Source organism: Phyllobates terribilis, unplaced genomic scaffold (genome assembly GCF_046119375.1).
Source record: "Phyllobates terribilis strain yellow unplaced genomic scaffold, ASM4611937v1 Scaffold_4__5_contigs__length_816908805, whole genome shotgun sequence".
NCBI lineage: Eukaryota > Metazoa > Chordata > Amphibia > Anura > Dendrobatidae > Phyllobates > Phyllobates terribilis.
Window position 1 is genome coordinate 217023162 of NW_027362764.1, and position 15946 is coordinate 217039107.

Consider the following 15946-nt stretch of genomic DNA (forward strand, 5'->3'; position numbering starts at 1 on the left):
CTCCCCACCCCCCACATGTGCATCTCTCATCTCCCACCCCCCCACATGTGCATCTCTCATCCCCCCCACATGTGCATCTCTCATCTCCCATTCCCCCCACATGTGCATCTCTCATCTCCCCCACATGTGCATCTCTCATCTCCCATTCCCCCCACATGTGCACCTCTCTCACCCCCCCCACATGTGCATCTCTTATCTCACCCCCACATGTGCATCTCTCATCTCCCCCCCCACATGTGCATCTCTCATCTCCCCCCCCCACATGTGCATCTCTCATCTCCCCACCCCCACATGTGCATCTCTCATCTCCCCACCCCCCACATGTGCATCTCTCATCTCCCACCCCCCACATGTGCATCTCTCATCCCCCCCACATGTGCATCTCTCATCTCCCATTCCCCCCACAAGTGCATCTCTCATCTCCCCCACATGTGCATCTCTCATCTCCCATTCCCCCCACATGTGCACCTCTCTCATCCCCCCACATGTGCATCTCTCATCTCCCCCCCCCACATGTGCATCTCTCATCTCCCCCCCCCACATGTGCATCTCTCATCCCCCCCCCCCCACATGTGCATCTCTCATCTCCCATTCCCCCCACTCCAAGTTAATTGTATTTAAAAAAAAAATAAAACTTGTTATACTTACCCCCTTGCGATCCCTGCAGAATCCTGGCGCTCGTCCAAATCGCTGACACCAGGTTCTCCTGACTTCCGGCCATGTGACGGCGCCGTCACATGACCGGAAGTCAAGGGAATCATGAAGGCGCTGCCGCAGCAGCGCAGTGCTGAGATGTCCCGGACCCGGCGCTTAGCATGGGGCCGGGGGCCCCATGAGGAGAGAGACGCACAAGAGGGGGCTCCCCAACGAGGCTCCGAGGGGGCCCCTACCGGCCGGGCCCCATACTGGAGTCAGGGCAGTCATGCCCTGATGGCGGCCCTGCTGGAGGCTGGAGGGGCCCCCTCTCCCTCGGGGCCCCCGTTCAATGAACGGGCTGCACGGGCGGTAGTTCCGCCCCTGGGTGAAGTGGAAACGTTTGGGAACCACAGTAACTCAGCAATGAAGTAGTGGACCATGTAATGTTACAGGGCACATAAGCTCTTGCTGACTCAATAACCACAGAGCTTCCAACATCTTTTGACATTAACATCAACACAAAAAAACTGTGGCCCCACTTTGTCAAAATGATTATGCCAGAATTCTAGAGTAAAAAGCTTTGAAAAGTCATCATTTTTTTGCCCAACAGGCAAATATTTTGGCTGAGCGGGGGTGGGATGGGTTTGGATACCACAACTTCTCTAATTCTTGACAAACTGCAGTGTTTCTTATGGCAGAAATCTAATTCCAGTCTCCAACTGGAGTAAGATTTGTGGGAAGGCGCATGGAGGTGTATATTACTTCTAAGACGCTCCTGGTTCATTAAGAGGCGTGTTCATCTTAATGAATCAGGAGCGTCTGACTCTAGCTCACTACCTTATCAAGACTAGAATGAAAAACACGGTTCTTTATGAATGGGGGCCTGTGTGCCAGATGCTTTATGGAAACCTTACATCACTATGCACAATAGAAAGCATCAGATGGAGCAGTGTAAATCACATCACCACTGGACTCTACGGCAGTGGAAATGTGTTCTGTATTTTTTTTCAGAGATAGGCCTGGGCCCCTTAGTTTCACTGAAAGTAAATCTTAATACTTCACCATAGCAAGACATTTTACACAATTTTATACCTCCAACTTTGTGGAAACGGCAATAGAGATCCAGGACCTTTCATCCAACATCAGGATCTAATCCCACTCATGCTCTTCTGGATGGATGGGCAAATATACCCCCTAGACACTCTCCAGTCACCGCTCAGTACATAGTGAGTGGTGGCGGTAACCATGCCCCGGCACTGACTGACAGCCGACTGAGCATTAGCACCAGCTGTCAGTCAGGGTTGGGGGCGCAGTTACAGCACTGAGTGGTGACTAAAACTGCACCGGCCCACCCCAACGACTGAAAGCCCGAGGCTGCAAGGAGGAATAAAATGTATTTCCTCCCAGCAGTGGGACTCTTGGTGCAGGCACCGGGCAGGTTCAGAACGCTATTAACCTGCAGATTAACCCCACATTTATAGCATTTTTAACATGACAGGTTCCAAGTCTGGTGTATTAAACGCCAAGTCTAATACATCGGGAACTTAAACATTAAACTTTTCCTCGGCTTTTCTCATAAGATAGTTTATAGTTCCTTGATTTTTTTTGTCTAAATAGAATGTATTTAGTCTTTCTAGCGTTTTGCTTTTATTTTAATTAATGTATTGTGTTTTTTTAGGCACTCTACCATCTACTATTGTTCCATCCCAAACTACTACTAATGCTACTGCAGGTAAAGTTCCATAAAAGTGTAATTAGTGTGTAATTTCTTGCATGGGTGATTATTAAAGAAGAATAGTTACCAGGTCAAAAGTGATGAGTTTTTGCTCCTATTTTATTCCCACTGCTCCTCTGAGTATTCTGAGTTTTTGTTTTTTAATTCTTCAAATCTGACACATGCTTCCAGAAATATGATCTCTTTTATTTATGGCCTTTACCAAAGGTATGTTCCTTGCAGGGAAATAATACAGAGTTGCTTAAAGACACACTAATCCTGTGAGCAATGCCCCTTCATAAAGACTATAAAGATTAACTCCAAAAAAGTCAGTATCTCTAGAAACATAAGGCAGAGTTAAAAAAAAACAATAAAAACAACAAGATACTCAGGGCAGCAACGGGACTAAAATATGTGCAGCAACTGGACACTTTCATCTGGTGACAGATCTTCTTTAATAGTAATGGAAAGCACTGAATATTTTTCACAACGTATGAGGACTTGTTTTTCACATAACAAATTATAGATTTTTTTTGTCTGTTTGTTTGCTCTTTTTTTTTTCCCCTCAAAAATGATATATTTCATTTTTACAACATCATGTGTCATTACATGTTATATAAAAATGCGTCCGTTAAAGGGAACCTGTCACCTCCAAAAAAAACTAATTACCTGAGCAGGAGTGCAGCAGGTTTACAAGTCCTCTAGTGATAATCTCTAGCTGATAAAATGATTTTATCAAAACTACAGCAAGCAGTCCAGTAAATGATACATCACTGAAATCAGGATCTTTCTCTATACATTATGTTGTTCCCAGATTTGGTGGCAAAAGCCTGGTGACAGATTCCCTTTAACTCCTTAGCCTGAAATATAATTGCTATGCATACTCGGCCAGGGTCTGACGGTTGATCTCCTCGGCAAAAAGCTACGTACACTATGTAAGATAAAAGCTCACCCTGTAGGAGAATGATAGCATATAGAAAAAGCAGGTCAACTGCAAACTTGGTTATTTTCATGCTGCCTAACTATATCAATTTCACAACATGAGAATAACCCTTTAACTGCTCTCAGATGGGGTAGCCAAAACATGGTGACAGATTCCCTTTATGGAATTATTCTAATTCTCTGGATTAGTAAAGTTTCAAAATGCTTGTAAAAATTTGAGATGACAACATATTACAAACCCTAAAACATCAGTTGCTATGAAGTACTGCTAAAATTAATTTAATAAAGAGGCAGACCAATAATTTAGATAGTGACGCGCCCCCTGAGCCATGGGGTACTCGGCAGCCGGGCCTCTTGTTGCTGGGGGATATCACGGTGGCTGGCCCTGTCCGTGACCCAGGGCGGTCAGTAAAAAGGGGGGGTTTGATAGGGGATTTGGAATAGTGTTCGTGACGCCACCTGTGAATAGTGTTCGTGACGCCACCTGTGGATTGCGGCTAAAGGGTGCCGCCACTGCGGAGCAGTCCTCTGGAGCTGGTGTTACGGCAGCAGGGATGGTGTGGCTCTCCACAGGTAGAGCTAGCTCCAGGGCAGTGTTGGATGTGCAAGGTTGCGCTGGGCGTTGTAGTGCCATGAGGGAGAGATGGCACAGATGAAAGAAGGGGACGGAGGCAGTGCGGTGCAGTCATCCGAGTTTTTACTCACAGTTCTTATGACAGTTCCACTGGTGCACTGTACAGTTGTCAGCCTCCCACGTCGCGCTGCGTTCACCAGGCAGGGCTCATCCTCAGGCAGACCAGGAGTACCTGACAGAACCCCACTTTCTCGTGTTCCTAACTAGACCGTCTTCACGCTGGGTCTTTCTCCCTCCTGCCCTGCTCTTCCCACTCTCAATCCCGCTCGGGTGCTCTGAAGTCCCTCCTGTCTCGTCGGAGTTCCCAGACCTGCTTGACCCTCACGGTGATTAGAATGAGGCTTCGGCAACTGACTATATAAGCCAGAAGCCTCTGGTTTTCCCAGCCGAGACTTGGAGTAACACGACTGGCCCAGGGGCCGGTCCCCTTCTTGCGGCCTACGATCCCTCTGTCTTCTGACAGATGTGGGGCGTACGGGTGCTGTCCTGCACTCGCCGTACCCCCTAGGATCCCTTCTTAGAACGGAGCCTACTCCTCTGCTCCCCACCTGGACCTCTAGGACTGGGCCCTGCTTGTGAAGCAGAGCTCCTAAAGAGCCTCTGCTCCCAGACTGACTTCTCTCACTCACTGATCTGACTGATCTGTCACCCTAAGATGGCTTCCCTTTATATAGCTCACTCTATAGTGCTCCCCTAAACAGCTTCCTCCACCCACACCCACTACTGGTTCCCCCTACCTCTGGGTTCCCTCCACTCCAGCCAGGGACAGGACTCAGCAGCTGCGCACATGCATGTTGCCCTTCCAGCCGGCCTGGAGAAGTGTAGTGTTGGATGCAGGTGTTGGGGTTCCGGGCAGCACTCCCTCCTTACCTGAGAGAAGGGGATACCACACCTCTGGGTGAGGTGCAGTACCTAAGTGGCGACTGAACCCTCAGGGGCGCCACAATAGCATGCAGCCCATAGAGATTTTTGGAGGGTGAATGGGGAAATGGAGCTGGAAAGTTTGAAAGAAAAACAGAGAAGGTAAGAGATGTACATTTGAAGATGGTGCTGTTGCTTTCTTACATTTTTTCTATGTCATCCCAAAACTGGATTCACAACTACCCTACTTAATACTGCTGTGCAATGTACTCCAAGCTGCGCTAGCTTATGAGGGTGTGTTACAGACAGATAGGAGAGCAGGATATGTTGATAGGGATCTGTTCTCTCTGTATTAAAGAAATCATAGCAGCTAGTCTGTACCCAGCTGGTCTCCATCCACTAGCTCAGAGACAACTTACAACTACAGATTGAGCTGCAGAGGTGGAAATTAGATATCAATTCTACATGTCATTTACATTGCCTTAAATAGTGCTATTCCTCATGAACATACTGTACATAATAGCTGATTCTGAAAAGTCATCAGAGACCAAGTATATTTTAAGTATATCCTTTTACTTAAGTCTATATCTTTACAAAATTTGTTTTAAAATGTCTTGAAATTTCATGTTTATGTTGATAAGTTTTTTTTCCTGTCACTTTTCAGTGTGTGACACTGGCATAGCGGCAGATCTGGTGTTAATGGTGGATACATCTCAGCACACATTACCAGAACACAAAGACTTGAAAGATTTCTTACTTAATGTCTTATCCAATCTGAAAATAAGTGACTACTGCACCCATGTGGGCTTGGTGGCATTCAGTAGTAAAGCAGAAGTCATTGTCCCTCTCAATACTGGAGTCAACAAAACTATTGTGGAAAAACATATTGGAGACATTCAACTTTCAACTGAAAAGATTGCAAATATTGGAGGTGCAATTAATTATACAAAAAGTGAAGTGTTTGGTCATACTCTGGCAAGAAGAAAGAAGCAAGGAATACAGCAACTAGCAGTCCTGGTCACTCATAAGTCCTCTGCAGATAGTGTGCTTGAAGCTGCATATTTACTGCGAAGAGAAAATGTCAGAATTTTTACTGTGGGCATCTCTCAAGCTAACGAAACACAAATGAACCAAATTGCATCACATCCAATGCACAGTTATCAAATCAAGGTGAACACATTTTCTGATCTTTCAAAAAAAGTCGACATTTTACAGAAGAAAATTGTGAATGTTGTTGAAAGAGATATTATTTACACACCAAGACGAAGCCATGAAATAAAACTAGGTAAGATGATAAAAAATTACTGCTTTCAATTTTAATGAATAGGTAAGCATCTTTGCTTAGAGAAAGTAGTAGTAGTTAATGTTGGATTCAAATCCTAAAAGCCTGTAGTTGCCTTCAGGCTTCACCCATCAAGTACTGTAGGTCTCATCATATTCATATATCTGTAGTCACTTGGGTCATCAACAGATTTCCACAATCTCAGCAGATGGAGTTAAGGGTGGTGACTAGTGTTGAGCGAGCATGCTCATTTAAGCCTTTAATTGAGCACGCTCGGGTGCTCGCCGAGTATTTGCGGCGTGCTCGGCATCTATGTTTGATCCGCCACAGCTGTATGTGTCACAGCTGTTAGACAGCTGCGACACATGCAGGGATTGCCTGTTTGTTAGGCAATCCCTGCATGTGTCGCAGCTGTCCAGCAGCTGTGACACATGCAGCCGTGGCGGCTCAAACATAGATGCTGAGCACGCCGTAAATACTCGGCGAGCACCCGAGCATGCTCGATTAAAGGGTTAAACGAGCACGCTCACTCATCACTAGTGGCCACAGATGACAATATTGTATTACATGTGTCCATTCAACTTAATGAGTAACCATGTGAAACATGGGTATGTCATTTCCTTTACAGGGGAAGCTGTTCTTCTCACACCCTATTAGATCATATGGAAAGCAATTGTTGTTATGTAACAAAACATAGGAATCAAAAATGAGGCCTTTCCAGATAAAAAAAATTGGAGGTATAATTTCTGTCTTGAGAAAAACACAGAGCACCGAAGAGCACCATCTACCTGTCATTTTTATGTATTTTAACCTAATTATCTAATTTGAATATTGAAAATTGACTGTGAGTGGAAATATTTGTTCAATTAACTATTATTTCTTTGCAGGATGTCAGAAGACAGAGGTAGCTGATATTTATTTGCTCATTGATAGCTCTGGAAGTATTTTTCCCTTGGACTTTAAAGCGATGAAGACATTTCTGGTGGAGCTAATAGATATGTTTGAAATTGGGCCTCAAAAGGTCCGCATTGCAGCTATTCAATACTCTGATAGCAGTCAACTGGAGATTGACATTGGCAATGATTACAATAAAATCCAATTGAAACTGGACATACAGAAGATCAGTCAAATAGGTGAAGGAACCAACACAGGAGAAGCAATAAATTCCACTAGTAAAATAATATTAGATCCCTCCAATGTCAGGCCTGGGAATGTGCCTGTGTATTTTATTGTTCTTACAGATGGAGAATCTCAAGATAGCGTCAAGGAAGCTTCCATCATCCTCAGGCAAAACAAAGTAAATATGTATGCAATTGGAGTTAAAAAAGCCAACCAGACTCAGTTACTGGAAATCGCTGGAGATCCCAAAAGGGTCTATTTTGTAAACAATTTTGATTCTTTGAAGGACATAAAAAACCTGATAGCCAATGAAATCTGTTCTAGTGAAGGTAAAATAAGCACTATATTGCAAAATAATTAAGAATGAATATTAAATAGTAATACTAAAACTATTAAAACTATTTTTGTCTTTATAGTTTGCCAGAAAGTTCAGGCTGATATCATGTTCCTGGTTGACAGTTCTGGAAGCATAGGCACAGATAACTTTATTAAAATGAAGGACTTTATGAAAAGCCTGGTTAACAAAACAGAGGTTGGTCCGGATAACGTTCAATTTGGTATTGTCCAATTCAGTGATGTCAACGTAGAAGTGCTTCAGCTAAGTAAGGGTGGAAACAAAACTATTATCTGGGAATCAATCGAGAAAATGGCATACATGGACAAGGGTACATACACTGGGAAAGCCTTAGAATTTGTGTCCCAATACTTCACAGAAAACAAAGGTGCCAGACCTAAGGTGAAAAAGCTCCTTATACTCATAACAGATGGAAAAGCACAAGATGATGTGATGTTAAACTTCAGTCTGAGTCTTTGAGGAACAGTAGTGTGAACATTATCTCTGTAGGCATATTCAATGCAAATAAAACCCAACTAGAAGAAATAAGTGGGCCTACAGGACAAGTACATTATGTGGAGTCTTTTGAAACACTGAAGTTTAAGGAAGAAGAACTGCTTGTTGATATCTGTAAAGAAGGTCAGCGTACATATAATATCTAGTTCAGTGCATGTACTATATTATAGAATATTTATCTGCAGTTAATAGTAAATATATATATATATATATATATATATATATATATATATATATATATATATATATCTCATAAAAGATGTTGTTCTCTTCTTAACAGCTCAGCCTGAGCATGCATGTTTATATTAATGGAGAGAGTAAAATAAGTTACTGCCAGATTCCTCTTGTAGTTGCTTAGCTTCTGCAGTAACAGAGGATTGGACATATTATGATTCAACATGCTCGATTCCGGTCATGTGATGATTACAGAGATGCAGGACTAATTCCAGTTATATTGCATGTATTTCATTTGGTTCTATCCATGCTGTCATGTCTGATCATTTGATCCTCTCTAGGCCAGTTCTCACCATGCTTCTCTGTTTTCCATGGCTTCTTCAATTGCTTTATGTCCATTCCTGTCACATTCTTGATGTTATTTAGCTAACTGCTTTTGATCTCCACTATCTCCTTTTACTATTCACCATTCTGAATTACATCTCCTTTAGAATTACAAACTTTATTTGTTATTTTGATGGCTGCTTGGCTTTTCTCTAGAAGTGGCATGGTCAGGGCGCATAGTTGTCAATGGCCAACCAAACAGGCTTCATAGAAAACCCGTAGCCTACAAAATTGGAGTATTTTCCCAAATCAAATATAAATCCATATTGATATATAAAAAACACTTTATTTCATAGATAAGATTAAAATCACATAACAAAGTTAAGAAAATAGATCTTTCGGGGTAGGGATACACACAAGTGCAGAGCAGCAATAATAAGTGGGTCCTAGGGGAACAGCTGACTGACCCTATTCAACAATAGCATATAATAGATCTATAACACATGTGAACAATATAAACATGGCAATAGACACTGTATGGAGCTGGAACAGTCTCCCTAAGGTAGGTACCTCCACACAGAGAACAACAATCAAAAAGAGCCACCAAAGAAAGTTGAACAGGCAAAATAGCAATCACAGGTAGAATCAGGGAGCTCACCCATAAGGTACTGCAGTTACCACTAGGCCACTCTGCAGATGTGGCCTAGTGGGGTTGCAGAGTGGCCTAGTGGTAACTGCAGTACCTTATGGGTGAGCTCCCTGATTCTACCTGTGATTGCTATTTTGCCTGTTCAACTTTCTTTGGTGGCTCTTTTTGATTGTTGTTCTCTGTGTGGAGGTACCTACCTTAGGGAGACTGTTCCAACTCCATACAGTGTCTATTGCCATGTTTATATTGTTCACATGTGTTATAGATCTATTATATGCTATTGTTGAATAGGGTCAGTCAGCTGTTCCCCTAGGACCCACTTATTATTGCTGCTCTGCACTTGTGTGTATCCCTACCCCGAAAGATCTATTTTCTTAACTTTGTTATGTGATTTTAATCTTATCTATGAAATAAAGTGTTTTTTATATATCAATATGGATTTATATTTGATTTGGGAAAATACTCCAATTTTGTAGGCTACATATTTAATTTGGTAGTACCCTGACCATAGTTATGTTACACATCCATACAGTTCGGTCTGTCTATTTATATTCATAGAAAACCCGGTGGAGCCAAAAGGAGAAGAAGTGGCTCTGCACTTTCCTGGTCATGATTAGTAAAAGTGGCTATAAACAAATGAATGGTGGGACTGGCCAACCATATGAAGTATATGGGGGCCCTCACAAGTCTATCATTCAATATTAGAGAAAAGAAGGTTTGAGCATGTTGATTTCAACATGCCTGATCCATTTAGGGACTTTTTCTATAAGAAAAATAAGTTGATGGCAAAATAGCTTATTTTCCTCTCCCTATTGAGAACACATCGAAATTTAGCTGGGTGTAAGTGTATAGCAGGATGGGGTTCTAAGCAATCTAAGAGGTATGACCACTTTAAAGCTCTCAACTAGTGGACTGTTGGTAATTAATCATTGATATCATATCCCAGGAATATGCCATGAATGTAAATCTTGGGCACGAAAAGCTGACAAAAATAAATAAGATATATTTTTCTTTTTTTAAAAAGAAATGATTTAAGTAAAAAATACCAAAAAATGTTTTTTTTGTGTGTTCACAGATTGTCCACGAATACAACAGGCGGACATTGTTTTCGTGATTGATACATCAAGTAGTATAACCCATGAGCAAGCTAAGATAATGAAATCCTTTGTGATGTCCTTTGTGAATAAATCAGATGTTTCACCAGATAAAGTTCAAATTGGAGCTCTGAAATACGCAGATGACCCCTACAAGATGTTCTACCTAAATACATACAGCAATAAAAATGATATTATTAAAGCTATTGAAGAAGATACAAAATCAGGAATAAATACATACACTGCTAAAGCCTTACAGTTTTCAAAGGAATTCTTTAGTGAGCAACATGGCAGTCGTCAACGTAGAGGAGTCCCTCAGTATCTTATTGTTGTAACTGACGGTGAATCTCATGATTGTGAAAAACTTAATGAAACTTCAAAATCTCTTGAAAAAGCTGGGATCACAATATTTGCAATTGGAGTACATGAAGCCAAAACTGAAGAGCTAATAACAATGGCAGGATCCAAAGGCAAATGGTTCTTTGTTGAACAGTTTGAAGGATTAATGGACATTTTTCTCAACATATCTGATGCTGTATGTGAAAAATCAGGTGAGTCATATTCTGCTATTTCCATGATAAAATACAGAATGTCTCTATATACTATTTTAATGACATTAAATCGAGCGCATAATAGTTGTCTGCTAATAAATCATTTTATTACTATTAATTAAGGTGTAATTAACTAATTAATGTGTAAAATGACCACTGTTCAGTGCTTACTGTAAATCTGGAATTATTACAATTGAGTTCTATAAGGAACTTGCAAATTTTGGAAATCTGTGTTCCTTTCGGAAACAATTACACTCATTTTATCATGAATTTTTCAATAATTATAAATGTATTCTATAAAGTGAAGGTTCCACCTATGCAAAGCCATTTTATTTCTCATTGTTCCGGCTCCACTAATAAAATGGAAATATAATCGACTTTACACATAGGTTTTATTATAAATTTGCAGACCTACACTATTGGCACAATTATTGGGCAATTTTTATTTTGATGATTAATTTTATTGCTGAATAGAGATGAGCGTTGTTCTACTCGAACTGTTCGCCAATCTCAAATTCGAGCTGTTTTGGGCGGTGTTCGAGCCGTTCGGCGAACACGAACAATTTGAGAAAAATTCGGCTGTTCGAGGTTATGTTCGATAACTGTTCGTGCACCAAAATCATAACTGGATTTTTTCTCAGTAATGATGAAAATTAATGTTAATACGCAGTTTGAGTGTACAGCGGGGTGGGGGGAGGGGCAGGGGATGGATCTCTGCAGGAACAATGAAGATCTCCATTTTTTTTTTCTCTTTCCCGCATTTACAGTGGGGAGGTGCAATCTGTCAGCCTATCAGCAGCGCACACACGGAGCGAAGTGCTTTTTTTCACACAAGCAAGGGCATGTGTCATTGGCAATGTATGTCACATGTCCTTGCCCTATAAGACCAAGCCATTTTCCCCGTCGCCACCATTTTCTCACTGCTGCAGCTGCGTGTTAGACGGCACCGCTGTTGCTGTGTGCGCTATACCTTGTTAATTTCAAGCCAATTTTCGCACAAATCTACAGATAGCTTGGGAGTAGGGAATAGTTGTGATTGCAGTCCTTTTAAGGACTAGGTTACAGCATTTCCTACGACTTTTATCAGGCAGGTCTGTGCTCTTAAATAGATAGATTGTGGGAGTAAAGACTAATTGTAATTGGAGTCCTTTTCAGGACTAGGTTACATCAGTTCCTATCAGTTTTTGCCAGGCAGGTCTGTGCCAGTGCTGTGCAAGTTTTTTTCACAGCATTTGGCTGAATCTAGCAAAGCTAATCCTTTTTGGCCTATTGCAGAGTGTGTTAGTCAGTGGAGTAGCCTATCTGTGTTGCAAGATATACCACCTGTGTATAGAATACCAATTTTTTTACTGCACCTAGTGAAGTAAAATCTTTTGGGCATAGCATCATTCTATTAGTCTGACCTCCATCAGGTTGCAAATTGAATATAATTTTTTTCTGCATCTAGCTCTGAAAAAATATTGGGCTTCTAGCTGTGTGTGGGACTTGTTGTATTAGTCCATCTATACTGACCTCCATCAGGTTGCAAACTGAATATATTTTTTTCTGCATCTACCTCTGAAAAAATATTGGGCTTCTAGCTGTGTGTGGGACTTGTTCTATTAATCCATCTATACAGACCTCCATCAGGTTGCAAACTGAATATATTTTTTTCTGCATCTACCTCTGAAAAAATATTGGGCTTCTAGCTGTGTGTGGGACTTGTTGTATTAGTCCATCTATACTGACCTCCATCAGGTTGCAAACTGAATATATTTTTTTCTGCATCTACCTCTGAAAAAATATTGGGCTTCTAGCTGTGTGTGGGACTTGTTCTATTTGTCCATCTATACTGACCTCCATCAGGTTGCAAACTGAATATATTTTTTTCTGCATCTACCTCTGAAAAAATATTGGGCTTCTAGCTGTGTGTGGGACTTGTTCTATTAATCCATCTATACAGACCTCCATCAGGTTGCAAACTGAATATATTTTTTTCTGCATCTACCTCTGAAAAAATATTGGGCTTCTAGCTGTGTGTGGGACTTGTTGTATTAGTCCATCTATACTGACCTCCATCAGGTTGCAAATGTTAGAACCTTGCTGTTAGGTTTTTTTTCCTTTGCTGGTCACATGACCTTGTTGGCCTATTTAGTCCTGCTCCGCCCTTCTGGCTTTGCTGGACTTCATTGTATATCTACTTTCTAGCTAGCCTGTGCTCTGTATCTAACTCTGTTAGTTTGCTTGGTCTACGGACCTCTATGTTCTATCTATTTTGTTTGTTCGTCTGTCTGCTACTATTTCTGTTAGGAGGTGTCCATATTCCTCCCAGTCCTTAGTACTTGTAGGGATTCCCTCCCCACATCTATAGGTCTTCGTACAGACTAGATTAGGACTTTAGCAGGTCTGATCGCAGGATCAGGTTCCCTGTTACATCGTAGGGATTCAGCTGAGTCTCATAGTAGGGACAGATCTCCTCTCTTTCCTTAGCTTTGGTAGCAGAACATAACAGTAAGTCCAGCCTGCAAATTCTCTAAGGAAAGATTTTTCTGTTCCATCATGGTGTCGGTTCAGGATTTGGCTCATCGCCTGCAGGGACTCTCTCTGGAGGTGGCCGAGCTCCGTCAGCACGTGAGTAACTGTCCTGGAGCACATTTCTTGGAGCCTAAGGTATGTTTGCCGGATTTGTTTTTTGGTGAACACCGAGAATTTTTTTCATTTAAAAATGCTTGCTTATTGTATTTTCGTTTGAGACCTAAGTCCTCTGGGGATGAATCCCAGCGCGTAGGGTTCATAATGTCACTTTTGCGCAAAGAGCCTCAGGAGTGGGCCTTTTCTTTGCAACCTAGTGATTCATGCTTCAGATCAGTGGATAGTTTTTTTTCTGCTTTGGGACTATTATATGATGATCCTGACCGTGTCGCATCAGCTGAGACTGAGTTGAGACGTCTAAAACAAGGATTGGGTAATGTGGAAAAATATTGTACACATTTTCGTCGTTGGTCCACTCAAACAGGGTGGAACGATTCTGCTCTGAAAAGTCTATTTCTTGCTGGGCTCAGTGAAAGGGTTAAAGACCTGCTAATTGCTTATCCTACACCTGAAGATTTGCAACAGGCTATGCAATTAGCTATACGGGTGGATAGAAGACTGCGTGCTAGGGTTAATGAGAGCAAATCCTCTGCTATGTCAGTTTCTGGTTATGATAATGTGTGTACTAACAGTGGTGAACCGATGGAGATTGGATCGGTGGCACCTCGCTCTCAAGAAAAAGACCGTCGTTTTTCGCAAGGCTTGTGTTTCTATTGCGGAAAAACTGGTCATTTGATTAAAGGCTGTGAGCTTCGTATGAAGAAAGAAAAAAAAATGGTCAGTCACGCCCGTATTGCCTGTTTAAATTCCAAGGGTATATTTTTAGCTGCTTCCACGATTGCTCAGGAAAAATTAATGGAATTTCGGGTGTTTGTTGATTGCGGGTCTACACTGAATGTAATTGATGGGGGATTCGTGGAAAAACTCAATTTAAAACCTGAACCTTTGTCATCCCCCATTGCTGTGGTTTCTGTGGATGGCTCCCCTTTGAAGAATATTACTCTCAAGGTCAGTGAATTTCCTCTCACTATTAATGGTGTTCACCATGAGAAATTGGATTTGGTAGTGTTGAATAACTTGCCTTCTCCAGTAATATTGGGTTTGCCCTGGTTAAAATTTCACAATCCTGTACTGGATTGGTCTACCAGTGAAATTAAATCCTGGAGCCATAAATGTTATGACAAGTGTTGTAACGGGCGTATTGCAGCTTTGGATAGGGGAGAATTGCCTGTTCCTATTCAGGATTTTTGGAGAGTTTTTTCTGAGAAGGAATCGCAGGTTTTGCCTCCCCATAGAGACTATGATTGTTCTATTGAATTTGTCCCTGGAGCGACTCTTCCTAAGAGTCGTTTATTTAACCTTACTATTCCTGAGAGGAAGGCTTTGGAGGAATACATACAGACAAGCTTGGCCGCCGGTCACATTAGGCCCTCTAAGTCTCCTGTGGCGGTTGGATTTTTTTTTTGTAAAAAAAAAGGACGGCGGTTTACGTCCTTGTCTGGATTTTCGTGAGATTAACAAAATTACGGTACGCAATCCTTACCCACTGCCATTGATTCCTGATCTGTTTAACCAGTTATTGGGGGCCAAGTGGTTCTCTAAAATTGACCTTAAGGGGGCATACAATCTGTTGCGCATGAAGGAGGGTGATGAATGGAAGACTGCTTTTAACACTCCTGTGGGTCATTTTGAGAATCTGGTTATGCCTTTTGGTCTTACTAATGCTCCTGCATTTTTTCAGAATCTGATTAATGACATCCTTAGACCTTTGATCGGTAAAAATGTGGTTGTGTATTTGGATGACATTTTGATTTATTCGCCAGATCTGGAGTCTCATTGGCGGAGCGTGCGTGAGGTATTACAGTTATTAATGGACAATTCGCTTTTTGCTAAGCTGGAGAAATGTGAGTTCGCTGTACAGAGAATTAGTTTTTTGGGCTACATTATCTCCAGCAAAGGTTTTGAGATGGATCCGGTTAAGGTTCAGGCTGTGCAGGAATGGCCTAGGCCTATTGGTTTGAAATCGATACAGAGGTTTTTGGGTTTCGCCAATTACTATAGAAAGTTCATAAAAAAATTTTCTAGTATTGTCAAACCTCTGACTGATCTCACCAGGAAAGGTGCTGATGCGGTTCAGTGGTCTTCTGAGGCCATTGAAGCTTTTGTGTATCTCAAGGAGAGGTTCACCTCTGCTCCCATCCTTATGCAGCCTGATGTTACTAGGCCGTTTTTGGTTGAGGTTGATGCTTCCTCTGTGGGGGTTGGCGCAGTATTGTCTCAGGATAACGGGGATGGATTACATCCCTGTGCCTTTTTTTCAAAAAAATTTTCGGAGACTGAATTGAATTACGATATTGGTAATCGGGAATTATTGGCTATTAAACTCGCATTTGAACACTGGCGCCACTTCTTGGAAGGTGCGGAATTTCCCGTTCAGGTTCTTACGGATCATAAAAATCTGATATATCTTGATGCTGCCAAGCGCCTGAATGCCCGTCAGGCTAGGTGGGCACTGTTTTTCTCGCGGTTTAATTTCTCCGTTACT

The 15946-nt window shown here is 41.8% G+C and overlaps 1 pseudogene; it reads left to right on the forward strand.

The window, feature by feature from the left end:
- The window catches only part of LOC141265248 (collagen alpha-6(VI) chain-like), a 341127-nt pseudogene that overhangs the window by 114124 nt on the left and 211057 nt on the right, over positions 1-15946 (forward strand).